Consider the following 13834-nt stretch of genomic DNA (forward strand, 5'->3'; position numbering starts at 1 on the left):
AGACATTGTCCAGCCATAGAAGTCAGGCAGTGAGGGTGCTTACAACACAAGGTGAGTCCCTGACAAGGCTCAGGGTCTCAAGAGAACAAGTGTGCCTAACTGGAAGGAGCTAGTGAGCAGGTTCAGGGGTCTCTGAACTATGGGAGTGGTTGGATGACCCTCACAGAAACTGCCCAGAGGTGATAAGAGCCTCGGTAAAGCTGGTTTTGAATTCAGTATTGTTTCAGCTTTAGTTCATTTGAAGATCTGGTGTTTCCTTGGCCGGGACCAAGGGGGCACAAATACCATGGAGGGCAGAGACATGAACAAGTCTTGTTGCTCCTTTTGATGGCATTTGGGCTACCCAGGGAGCAGGTAAATTGTCATTCCTCAGTACGTCTTTGAGGATATTTATGGAAAACCTTGCCACTTGACTATGTGGACTGAGCAAGAAAGATCCCCGCAGACTCAGTGTAGGCACCTTCAACCAGTCATAAGGCTGACTGCACACAAAAGTAAGGCGAGCTTGTCTTCGGAAGCAGGCAAACACACTCTCTGCTGCTCTTGGATACCCAAACTGCAAGTCTGTGATCCTTCGAGACCTATGCCAGCAGCATCCACATTCTTATTGGTTCTGATGCCTTAGGACTTGGACAAAATGACATCAGCCATCCCCTACCCTTGCCCAACTTGAAGAAAGCTCATGAGGTGATTTGAATAGGTTTGGACTCCATAGATTCTTGTGTTTGAATGCTTGGCCCATGGGGAGTGGCGCTATTAGGGGGCGTGGCCTTGTTGGAGGAAGTGTGTCACTGTGGGGGTGGGCTTTGAGGTCTCTGCTCAAGTGTCACTCAGTGTGGACAGAAAGCCTCCTCCTGGCTGCCTGGGGAATCAAGTCTCCGTCTGCTGTCTGTAGTCAAGATGTAGAACTCTATGCTTCTCCAGCACCAAGTCCGCCGGCACATTGCCATGCCCACCATGATGATAATGGTGGCACCTCTGAACCGGTAAGCCCCAACTAAATGTTTTCCTTTATCAGCGTTGCCTTGGTCATGGTCTCTTCACAGCAATGGAAACCCTAAATAAGACAGCCTATTATGGGGTTTCTTATCCCACATAATCTTAGCCCAATTTCCCCTATAATGCCCCCTCTTACATAGTTCCCTCCCTCTGTCTCTGTCTCTCTCTGTCTCTGTCTCTCCCTCTCTCTCTCTCTTTCTCTCTCTCTCTCTTCCTCTCTGTCTCTCTGTTTCTCTGTCTCTCTCTCTCTCTCTATCCTACTTGCTGTGTAACTCTATAAAAACGTAGTTAAACACTCTGGCCTGTTAAAAAACACAAAGAAACAAATTGGGTTGTGTAAGGTGGAACATTAGCCAGAGTTAGTTCCAGAGTTAGTAGTCCTGGCAAACTGGGTCAGGTTCTGTCTGTAAGTTCCACATGAGCAGATTTAGCCAGCTGGAAATTAAAAAAGAAAAAAAAAAGCCTGATAAAAAATATGCCTGTACTGAGCGTGTGTTTTCTTGTCATTATTCCCTAAACAACCTAGCACAGGCCAGTAGCTATTTACTATTTACATGGCATTTATACTGTATTAGGCACCACAGGTAAGCCAGAGATTGTCCCTCATAGGGGTGGAAGTAGTAGATTCTATGCAGACACCACATGGTTGTATACAAGGGACTTGAGCATTTGTGCACTTTGGTGCCCAGGCAGATCTGGACTTTGCCTCTATAGATTTGAAGGATTAATTATTTTCTAAAGATTAAGAGTGGATTAATGAATGGAGCCCACGGTTGTATTCTATTGAACCACTCATTCCTTTTCTCATTTTAAAACATAATTTCTAGTATGAAAAAGTTGAAGTATCAGAAAACACACTGTGGATTCCTGATCTCTTTTTGAAAACTGAAGACTTTCCAGTCATAGTGTCCCCCATATTCAGCCTCCTCCACAGGCTGTCCCAGAGTCCAGGGCCCTTGACAAAAGAGCAGCTGTACCATCCATCTCATCTGCCTTCCAGTGGCATGAGCAGTTATCTGCATTTGAAATTCCGAGACACACCACACACACACACACACACACACACACACACACACACACACACACACACACACACACACGTCAGTCTGCACCCGACCCCCCCACAACCCCTGGTGGAGAGTATGGTGCATAACAGGCACCAGTGGGTACAATAGTAACAGCCACAGGGACTATGTAATTTCCTTGTGGTTTCCTTGTGCACCCGAAAAATCAGATGATTGCTCAAGTTTTCCTCAAAGCTCCAGACACAACTATAGCCTGTAAACCAGTCCTGGGAGTGAGCCAGCCCCTCTCCAGGAAGATCAGGGGGCATCTTGGTGGGTACCATAAGCCTTTGCCCAATTCAGAGCTCTGCAAAGGATGATACAGGAGGGTGTAGCATCTCCAAGCACAACAGAAGGTAACGACCAAGATGCATAGTTTACATCACAACAAGAAGAGGCAGCTCCGGCCCAGGTCCGGCTCTGCAGAGTGGTTTTGTGGCAAGTGAGGACATTTCTGATAGACACAAATATGGCCCCTTTCTTAGATTCTGTCTATCCAGACACTGGTTTCCCTTCAGCTTGGCACTTACAGCTTCACTGCCACACAGGGGCATTCCCCCTTCTCCTAGCTCTTGCCTCCATGTGGATTCATGTCTCTATTCCCCAGAGCACTTCCACAGCCACTCCACTGCTGTTTTATGCAAGGCAACGTAGGCAGCTGGTAATATGGTTGTCCCACACACACAGCAGAGTTCAGAGTAAGGTTAGCAGAAACACAGAGAACATAGTAGCCTGGCAGTGTATTCTAAGCCAGAGAATACAATGTAAAGGAGAAACTTTGGTTAGTGGTTTCAGAGAGTTCAGCCATCATGGCAGAGGTGCGGTGAGTAGGTGTCTGGGAAGCACAAAGAGAGTGAAGTCTGTGTCTGCACGAACGGGCTCTCCCTTTTCTTCTTCATCTCACTCGAACCTTCGATTTATAGACTGTGTGGCTCACATCGTAGATAGGTCTTCTTCTGACTTAGACCCAGCGGTGTGCTTTTCTAATCTTTTTTATGCTCCTCAGCTGATAAGCTTGATGATCAAGATTAACTGGTGAGCATCGGACATTTGAACCTACTAGGACGTACATTCTGGACTGCATTTGATCTCACGCAGAATTTATAAAAAATCCCCCGATCTCCTAGTGTCCTGTACAACTGTATTTGTTAAGGTGATGTAAAGGTTAAGCGAAGGCTCTGGGGGTAGCACCCACGTGGTTTGTTCCCCAGTGGTTCATGCTGGAAGCTTCACCTCTAGTTCAAGAGAGTGCTGAGGTGCAGACACTTTGAAAAGTGGGTCTTGTGGAAGTTAGTCAGGCTATGGGACCACACACACACACACACACACACACATACATGCACTCACACATGCACACACATAACGCAGGCACATATACACCGGCACACACACATGCACACATCATTTACTAGTGCTGAAACATATCAAATTTGCCATCACTGTATGTATATATGTCAGTGTTAATGACAGTCACACTGTATGGCTGGTCACAGCATGCTCCTTGAGAGCTGAACCCACTGAGTGGAAGTGCCCTGGAAAGTGCTTTTGAAATTATTTATTTATTTATTTAGTTTAAAATAATTATTTATTTATTATATATATGAGTACACTGTAGCTGTCTTCTGACACACCAGAAGAGGGCATCGACTCTATTACAGATGGTTGTGAGCCACCATGTGGTTGCTGGGAATTGAACTCAGGACCTCTGGAAGAGCAGTCAGTGCTCTTAACTACTGAGCCATCTCTCCAGCTCTGCAACTCGCTTTTTATAGCTCTCTTTAAATAATTTATTTCATCTTGGTTTAACTCTGGTGGTCAGATGTAACTAAAGTTTCGTCCATTTCTTTTAGGTTTTCCAATTTAGTGGGAAATAGGTTTTTAAAGTATACCTTTATGATTTTCTGATTTCTTTGACATCAGTTGTGATTTCTTTATATTCATCTCTAACTTTATTAATCTGTTTTTTCCTCTCATTTGTTTAGTTAACTCAGATGGATATTTATCAATCTTGTTTCTCTTCATTTCATCGATTCTTTTAATTTCCCCCCATTTCATTAATTTCTGTCCTGGTCTTGATTATTTGGGGCAGTTGGTGTAGGGTCCCAGGACAAGCAGTCAGGATGCTGAGCAGCCTGAGTAGGACAAATGAGAGGTCCCGATGCAGACACATGGTCACTGCAGGGTCCCACGAAAGACAAGTGTGTACAGAGGGGTCTATGGGGGAGGGAGGAGAGGCAGACAGGATGCAGGGTGGCCTGGAAGGGAAGACGGGTCGGTACAAGATCTTGCCACAAATCAATTTTTATATGAGAAAGACACCTGATTACACTTTCTCGTGTGGATCACAAATTATTTTTGAACTTATCATTGCATTATGCCACGATGTCAAATAAAAGTTGAACATGCATGGGGTCCCCATGTGTTAACCTCCTCTCCCACACGTCTGTTTGTCTTTCCACTTCTAACATTAGCCTGTCTTTGAGCTCTGTTCATCTTCAGAAATCTCTTGACTAGTCTTGCTCCTACCCACTTTCACATTTAAGAATTAACTTGTCAATATACAGAAAAAAGCATATTGGTGCTTTGATGAGAAAAATGGTAGATTTAGAGGCTACCTGAGGGTAACTGATTCTATATGACACTATTTCTTCCTATCCACAAACATGGTATATCATTCCACATATTTGATTCTTTTAAAATAGTTTTCAAGTATGACTGTCTACTTATTTCACATAAACACCTATCTTAGTTAGGGTTTCCATTGCTGTGAAGAGACACCATGACTAAGGCTTATAATGTCCTTATAAAGGACAACATTTCATTGGGGTTGGCTTACAGTTTCAGAGGTTCAGTCCATTACCATCATGGCAGGAAGCACGGCACAGTTCTGGAGAAGCTGAGAGTTCTCCATCTTGATCCAAAGGCAGCCAGGAGACTGTCTTCTGCAGGCAGCCAGGAAGAGGGTCTGGATCACACTGGCCAGTCTTGAGCATATATATGAGGTCAAAGCCCTGCTTCCACAGTGACACTTCCTCTAATAAGGCTACACCTCCTCCAATAAGGCCACAGCTCCTAATAGTGCCACTTCCCACAGGTCAAGCTTATTCAAACCACCATACCTTACATAAAAGTTTATGGATTTTACATTTTATAGGCATTACTTTTTTTGTTTAAATTTCTCAGTTTTTGTTCATGTATGTAATACAATTGGTGTTATATTTTGATGATATTTTAGAAATTCTTGCTAAACTCTTTCATTAATAATTACTAATCTTTAAAATTTTTCAGTGGGTATTTATGGTCTCTGTGTATAGTTAAATCTTTTTTTCTCTTACATCTCCCATCTCTTTTTCTTGCCCTTGTGTCAGCTAAGACCACCAGTGCAAAACTTGGTATAAGTAGAGATAAGAGCTTTCCTTGCTTCGTGTCAGATAAAAAAGAATGTGTTTATCATCACACCATTTGGTACAGTTTCAAGTGACTGTTTATTGCCATTTTTTGTTTGATAAACTTTACCAGACAAAGGTTTATTTCTGCTATAAAACCTTTGTTTTGATTTTAATCATGAAGTATTGCTTAGTTCTACCAAATCCTTTTTTTATATCTAATATAATAATCAAGCAATTTGTTTGGTCTTTAAATCTGATAATATTGTAATTTGGGTTAATAGATTTTCTAATGTTGAGTTAATTTTGCTTTCTTGAAATAAAACCAATTAAATTGTGGTCTGTTATCATTTGACCTAGAATTGAACCTGATTTTTTTTTAGTATTTGATTTAGGAATCTTTTGGATTCATTCTTCAGTAAGCTGCGCCATGACCATACTTTGTCCTTTTGATGTCTCCATTTCCCGGTTTAGACATAAAGTTTGTAAGGACTTCTGGAAGTGAGTTTCGGAAAGTGATGTCTTGAATGTCACCTTTACAGAGTATGGAATCAACAAAGAGACACGACTGGTGGCTCCTCTCTAAAGACGTTTACTGGAGGGATTAATTCTGGGTGGAGGGCCCTCATGCACAGCATCGGAAGGTGCTGCCTCAGATAGAAGGAAACCTGAGGGAAATTAACCTCTGCCTGCTCGCCTTCAATTGCTGGTTTCTGTATCCCCTTATTTCTGCTTCTTCACTGACACCAGAACCCAGCTTCTTTAGCCTTCCAAGGTTGACTGAAGATCAGGGGGTCTCTAGGAATCCTCCAGTCAGTGACAGATCAGGACCCTGAGGCATCTAGACCCAGGCACTGAATGGTTACCAAGAACTCAATCTCTTCAGTGTGAAAATAGCCATTGGTTGGATCACCCAGACGGTAACCAGCTAAACAGACATTAGCAGGCTTGGAAACCTCTCTCATAATCAGTTTTGGGCCTTACCTTTCCCTCCCATTTCCCTAGTAACACTAGGAAAAGAGGCATCACCGTTGTGGCTCCTTAAGATATAAAATACTGTATGCAAAGGTATAGCTATGCTGGCTTTGAGAGGCCCGCCAAGAAAGACCTCCACCTCAAGGGATTCTGAGTTCCACTTCTGGACCATGACATTTGTTTGACCTGATCCAAAGGTTAGGAAACCGTCTTTTCCCTTAAATTGAACCAATCAGTCACCTGGCTAGCAGACCTCTCAGGAAACCTGACCGAGCTGAAGGTATGCTAAGTAGATGGGAGGAGTCACTGTCACCAGACCCAGGTCAAAGCCAGTGGTCAGCAGGTCTTCGCTCGCTCTCCCTAAGCCAGAGGATTTGTCTGAGCTCTAACTTCAGAAGCACAATTCCCCCTTTTCCATCTTTCTACCCCCAGCCTCTTTCTTTCAAATGACAGCCCAAAAGCGGGGTTTCTCACATTTCTCAGAACTTGCTGAGCAACAGGGGACACAGCTCTGTACCGTACTGGCAGTCACCTGAAGGTTCCCTGCGATCTCCAGAGGCCGGGACAAGATTCAAGATTCCACGAAGAACGAATTTTAGAGGAAGCAAAGTTGGATTTATTAAACACAGAGAGTCAATTCCTAGCAACCACACGGTGGCTCACAACCATCTGTAATGGGATCGGAAGCCCTCTTCTGGTGTGTCGGAGGAGAGCGACAGTGTGCTCACATACATTAAATAAATAAATAAATCTTTAAACACAGCGAGAAAGGTGCGCAGAAGAAGGGTAGCTCCTGGGAGAGTGGCTCTAGGCTTCTTTCCCATAGGTGTACGTGGAGTCATTAGCTCTTGCGTGAGTTACGTCTTTATGTTTCCTAGCATCAGCCATCCCCCTCTTGTAGAACACACAACAAGGCTGAAAGTCAAGAATTCCTCCAAAAATCCAGGTTCTCAGCATCTCCAGGGAGGGGGCCATGGCTGGACCGCCCCCTCAGAGTTTGCTAAGTGAGCCCTCTCAACATAGACTCATTCTACTGACTCTGCGGCTCGACCGAGAACAACACAGGGACTATTTCCTCTTATCTAAGTCTGTGTGGAGATTCAAATAATCTCTTCCTTTAATATTGAGTAAACTTTGCTGCTTTATTTATGAAAAAAATTATTTTATTAATTTCTGTAGCAGCCTTTTATCATCAAAGTTTTCTATTTTTTCTCCAGGCAATTTTAATAATTTATACTTTCTCCTATAGTATTTGTCCATTAATCCAGTTTTTAAGTTAATGAACACAAAAATTATTCAGAGGGTCTCTTACTTTAACAATCATTGTAGAATCCTGTGTTTATAGCCACATTCCCATTTTTAGTCATTTCTTAAATTTGAATTTTCTTATTTTAAGTTTCTTAATATTTGTTGATTCTTTTAGAAGTTCCAAAAAAGCCATTCTGGCCTTACAATATTTCTTTATCTTTTATTAAAATGCTATTTTGTTTGACACTGTTTTGGTTGTTCTGTTCTATCTCAATTGCTTTGTATTTACAGGCTTGCTTTTTTTTCCCACTTATTTTGAAGATTAAATATTTTTCCAGCTTTGCTTCTCTTTCATCTCATGTCATTATTGAAAACTCAGCAGTTCTTTTAAAAGAACAGTTTCATTGTGTCTCTTATATTCTTATGTAACTTTTTTATCACCAAAATGTAATTTAAAAATTTCACCCTCAATTTGCTTTTAATTCGTAAGTAATTCAGATTTTAATCTATGAATCTCAAACTCTGACAGATTTTTATCTTGTTTTTTTGTTTTTTTGTTTTTTTTTTTTTTGGTTTTGGTTTTTCGAGACAGGGATTCTCTGTGTAGCCCTGGCTGTCCTGGCACTCACTTTGTAGACCAGGCTGGCCTCAAACTCGGAAATCCGCCTGCCTCTGCCTCCTGAGTGCTGGGATTAAAGGCGTGCGCCACCACGCCCTGCTGGATTTTTATTTTATAGGCTGCTATAAGATGTGCTTTGAAAGAGTCTCCTGATACCTTTTGTACTACAAGTTTGGTCCGCAGTGTGATGGTGTTGCGACTTTGAACAGGTGGGGGCCTGGAGAGGAGTGTTTTGGTCACAGGTAAGGAAGCCATTGTCTATGCAAGGGATTAGGGTGGTTTTTAATGACAACTTTGACCTGAGTTAGCTCTTAGGGCTGTTGCTGTTTGTTTTAGAGTCCAGCTGCTTCAGTCTCTGTTTCCCATCTCTCTGCTGCTCGCTCTCCATCTCTGCAAGGCCATCTTCAGGAGGCGATGCACTACGGGATTCTTCCCAGAAGAGGTGTGGCAACATTTGGGTTGCCAGCCTGCAAAACTGTCTCCAGATAAACACCTTTCCTTTACAAAGGAAAAATACCTAGCCTATGATATTTTATGACAGCAATAGAAAAATGGACTCTTGCAACACTTATGACTGATAGCACAAAATGACCTCAGCATCTTTCCTACGAGGCTTAGAAGCCTTTTCCATGAAGCTCTCCCGGTGGTTAAAGAGTTATCACCACTCTGATCTCCAGTCAGAGAAAAGGAAACACACTCACGTTCGCACGCACATATGTACGTACGTACGCACGCACGCACGCACGCACGCAAGCATCCTTCCTTAACCTAGAACATTTCATTTTAAATCACTCATACATCATTCCGGCTTCAAAGACTTTATTGAATAACGACCATGTTTAAGACAATGAGCTAGCAATAATGGCAATTTTGTTGTTCTCACAGAGCTGAAAGACTGCTTGATACATGCAGTTTTTAACGGTAATAACCTCCCCTGGGGACATCTCTGGTACCTGGCATTGCCTCATGAGTGCAAATCTCATTTCTCAATGCTTCTGGGTGCCAGCTGGTGCTATCTTTATCTCCAGACAACTCACCAAGGCTTAGAGAAATGCAGCAACCCAGCCATGGTGGGCTGTCTAGTGCTGAGAGTGAAGTCCAGGCCACACAGGTCTGACAGGATGCAAAAGCCAGAGCCTGGAAAACATTATGCCTTTCCCATCCCTCTACCACTTTGTCCACACAGTGGTAACTGGAGAGTGGGATGAAAATGGATACCGAGGCAGTCAGTTTGATTCTCAGCCATGGGAGTACTTGATTTTCAAGCCGCCCTAATATACCTCATGGTTGGTTGGCTCACAGAATCTTGCTTTGGACCCTGTTTGGAAGCCTTTGGGATTTGCTCCACCTATTTTGCCAGGTAACTTGCTCACTCAAGCAGAAGCTTTGGGCTTTGTCTGTAAACCCCACCCCATGCCCTCCTTTGTTTTTTGAGACAGTCTTACTAAGTAGCCCAGGCTGTCCAATAATTTCCTATGTAGACCAGATGCCTCAAGCTCACAGAGACCCATTTGCCTCTGGCTCCCTGCCTCCTGAGGGTTGGAAATAGAATCGTCTGAGATCACACCCAGCCCTTTGTTACCATTAACGCTGTTTCTGTACCATAGATTACGGGAGCCATGGCTGTCAGCGCCAACATCTTTCCAATACAGTTGTCCTTCCCCACATTGCTTGCTTTCTTTAACACATCCATAGCATGGTGCTCCTATGCTTCGACCTCTGTGGGGTTTGAACATAACCTTTGTTAAGGAAGTGCCTTCCTAGCTGCATTTTCCAATTTGGGCATTTAGGCCTGCCATTTGCATAAGTAAGCAGTTATTTGTGCAGATGAAATGAGCAGTTACGTATGTGCAGACAGATCTTAATAGGTACCGTATGTCCCAGCCCCTGGACCAATTGGTTATTAACGCAACAGATGGGGCAATTCAGCACTGGCTCACTCCTCAGATGCCACCCCCCTCCTTCCAGGCCTGCATGCTTCTGGCATCCTCCACCGCTTTGTCACTGCAGAGTAAGCGCTGAAAGTAGCATCCGACTCAGGTCCCCAGTCCCAATGACAATTAAATTGCATTTCCTTAATGAGGGTGCCACTGGGGAGACCCCACAGGCTTTCGCTGTCAAGGAGCCTCTCCAGTGAGAAACGATGGGTTTGTAAATTGCATCCTCTGTGAGAGGCAGGCTGTTGTGGGAACCATCAGAGCACCTGAAGGTCAGGTTCGCTAAGGTGACCTGGGTTTCCTGAGGAGTGGGCATGCCCATCCCCCTTTCTGCCACTTTTCCTGGTCTGAGCCTGACAGATTTTTCCTTTAGGGTTGGATCTGGGGTTATAGAGAAAAGACAATGGGGGAGGGCAGAGTCTTTGTCAATGCCCTGGGTCTCTCTGATGTCACACTGCTTGCTTGCCTTATGCTAATGAGAAACTCAAAGAATATCTTTGTTTAAAGATAAATGAGGTAGTGATCACGCCTGCACTGTTCTATTGTAGGTAAACGTTTTCCAAAGAAGTGATAGAAAATATTGAAGGAATCGCTAATGGAGTATTTAAACCCGCAACGTGACCTGGTCTTGAATTCACCTTCAAATCTGTCATTTGCTCAAACTTTTACTGTTTCATGATTCCCTAAGCAACCTCCGAGGTAGATAATGTGTCTCCCTTTCTGTAAATGGGGAAATGGAGGTTCAGAGACGTTAAGTAGCTTGCCAAAGTCAAACAGCTAGGATGTGCCTTACTGAGGCTTCCTTCCTGTCCTGGCACAAGGGGAAGGTTTTCCACACTGCTCACTCACTCCCCCTGGTGGACGGAAAGGGAACCAAAGTGAAATGGCTTTGCTTGTCCAAGGTCACAGTTAGGGAACAGAGCCCTAGGGTAGATCCCGGTTCCCACATCTTCCCACTCTTCAGATCTCACAACAGAAAGCTTTCATCTGCAGGGGTCAATTGGGGCTCCTAAAAATGCATCCTAGGAAAAGCTTCCCATTAGGCAGCCAGCTGAGTATTAGTAGACTTTAAAACCATGCAGGCTGCAGATGGAGGTGGTATGGGAGGTTCATACTTGTTCACAGCTGACAAGTGTCAGAGTCGGATGACAGGCACAGAGGCACTTGGATATTTTTCTCCCTCAGACTTGCACACATTTGAAATATGCTATACTTTGTAAAACTTTGAAAAATAGGGTCCCGAACAAAATACATTGACCAATATTTTTAATGTCTCATGTGTCTGATAGACTATGGCAAAAGCGCAGATCTGGGCTCCGTGGAGCTTCCAATCAGGAAACCGAGATGCTGAGTAGAAGTAGAAGAAACTGGAACACTATCAATAAAACATCCTGATGCTTATTGTTGGAGTTTGGAGTCAGCTAAAGGTGGACCATCTTGACCCTTCCTAGCCCTGTGGACTGCTTACAAGCCCAGGCTTGTGATATCTTCGTATTTCCTGCAGTCCTGGAACATTCTTTGTCCTCACTCTCCGTGAGCACACTCCTGTTCATCCTTCAGCGCCACACTGCGCACTTTTGGTCGTCACCACGGGAGAAGCCTTCCTTGGTTTTCATCAGAGAGTGTTCATCTGCCTTCTACGCTGGACTAGTCCTCCACAGGAACTTCCCTCTTCCTGGGGCCCAGCACCACAGTGATACTCAGAAACGATTTTTGGACTTGAACTGTGTTCAGATGTTTGAACATTACCATGGAGTAGGAATTAAACAACGGCAGCTACTATCATCTTATTTACCTTTAACTATCACACTTTTTTTTTGTCATGTGCACAGAGCTGTGTGGTTTACACAGCTTTAGTAGGGGCACTCCTATGTACATAGGCCAAAGATTGTTGGCAATGTTTTAGATAAAAAAAAGGGGACTTTTTACATTTTTTTCCTTTTCATCCCCATTTTTATTTCTTCTTCTTCTTCTTCTTCTTCTTCTTCTTCTTCTTCTTCTTCTTCTTCTTCTTCTTCTTCTTCTTCTTCTTCTTCTTCTTCCTCTTCCTTTTCCTCTTCAATGTCGCACGGTTCTGCAGACACAGGTCACAGCAGAGCAAGGGCCGCCCTCATAGACAGAAACTGGGAAGTGGCAAGGGAAGGCGTATGGGTGACCCGTCCAGCAGGTCCAGTTATTTGAGGGTCACGAGGAGACCTCCTCCTAAGAACCAAATGGGGGGTAGAGAGAGACGAGGGCCTTGTACGAATAACGACACGGAAACCGTTCTGGAATGTATCAAAGCCCCGTATTTTGAGAAAGACCCAAGGCTTAAATGCACAAGCAAAAGGGGAAGTACAGATACTTATCAGTGGGAGGGGTAGGGCAATACAAGCAAAAGGGGAAGTACTTATGGGAGGGGGGCAATAGAAATTCTTTCTTTTGGCAGTTACACGGGGAAGCAGGAACTTGGTGGTATCAGGGTGTGGTCAGGACATCAGCGATGGCTTAGGGCTGGAACATTCTCGGAATCGGTAGGGCTGGAACATTCTCGGAATTGGTGTGTCGGTGGCCCGCTTTTGACCCCCTTTTCTTCTCGGGGGGAGAGGCCCAATTCAGAGATCAAGAGTTGTCTTAATAGCTCCCAACATATGGGCAGAAAGCACACTTGTTCTGCCTAGTAGTCAACTGTGCAGCAGCTCACATCAAAGAACAAAAGGATAAGAACAAAAAGAACAAGCTCAAATCTTCTATGTGGGGCCAGGGGTGCTGCAAAGCCTTAGCTTTGAGCCACAGTGGTGGCCTTCAGGATATCACCTCTGCCCTTCACCATCTACGATGCTTCCAGAGCAGGAGTAAAGCATTTGCTATGCATCACAGGAACCATGGGCAAAGAGGTGGATGGGGCAAGAGAGGCTAAGTACCATATCTGCTGTTTCACTTCAACTCCTGTCATGACTCTTAGTTTACTAAGCCTGGCTCCCAGACATTGTGGCTGCCCTTGTTGAAAGGTTGATAGTCTCCTCTTCTCTGCCCCAGCAATTAGCCCTAAGTGGGGGCTTTGCGTGTGTGCATGTGTGTGTGTGTGTGTGTGTGTGTGTGTGTGTAGATAAAAGCCTTGACAAGGACAGATGTGGCATGGAGTCACTCAGGGCAGGTTATGTGAATATGGCTGAAGGAATCAGCTCGTAGAGTCTCTGGGACAATTAATTTTTAAATCAGAAATTGCCTGTCAGGATCATCCTCCTGTGTGATGTAGGTCTGCACACACTGCTGGCCCAAAATCACCTTGCAGCTGACATCTATAGAGCTCAATGGTTTGAGAAATGATGTGTCAGAGAGGCCAACACAGCGCTGCTTCCCCGGTAGCAAGTGCGGTGTGTGGCTTTAAATCGTGCACTGGGGCCAGCTCACTCAGATTTGCCCTCCGTGTGTTTATTTGCATGCTTCAGTACTTTTAAATATTTATGTGACTTTGAATGTCTTTGGACAATGCTTGTGCCCGGGACCATTCCCGCACTGCCTTCCCTCTCTTCAGAGAGTCCCTTCATCCCTGATCTTGGCCCCGCCCCTTTTCAGGCTTCTTCCCGGAAGCTTTCACAGGTAGGGGTGGGAGGACGTGGGGCG

The sequence above is a fragment of the Mus caroli genome, unplaced genomic scaffold (assembly GCF_978045245.1).
Source record: "Mus caroli unplaced genomic scaffold, Mus_caroli_1 scaffold_13, whole genome shotgun sequence".
Lineage (NCBI taxonomy): Eukaryota > Metazoa > Chordata > Mammalia > Rodentia > Muridae > Mus > Mus caroli.